Source organism: Ailuropoda melanoleuca, chromosome 5 (genome assembly GCF_002007445.2).
Source record: "Ailuropoda melanoleuca isolate Jingjing chromosome 5, ASM200744v2, whole genome shotgun sequence".
NCBI lineage: Eukaryota > Metazoa > Chordata > Mammalia > Carnivora > Ursidae > Ailuropoda > Ailuropoda melanoleuca.
Window position 1 is genome coordinate 113,708,560 of NC_048222.1, and position 448 is coordinate 113,709,007.

Here is a 448-nt window from a genome sequence, read left to right on the forward strand (position 1 = left end):
TCACTACTTTTGATCTGTAAAACACCCTTGAATCCACAAGGGGGGAATAGGCTATAGAAATACGTAAGACATGATCTTTCTCTTGTAGGGACTCATAGCATGGTAAAGGAAATAAAATATGTACATAACAAATTAACATGATGCACGTTGGGTGTCCTGAGAGAGGACCCAAGGGCTACAAGATTTCAAAGAGAATAGAGGTTTCTTTACACGTGGGTGATCAACCAATTCTTCATGAGTCTTGAATACTTTTGGAAGGTAGGAATATGAGTGTGTGTGGTGCAGCCCATGCGTGAACATGAAGAAGGTGGAGCCCAGAAAAAGTGGGTGACTATTTGTATCTCTAGTACCCAGTTCAGTGATTGGCACAGACTGGATGTCCAGTGATGATCATGTGTTCTGACTCATAGACAAACCATTGACTGATTATCATGGGTTTTTTTTTTTT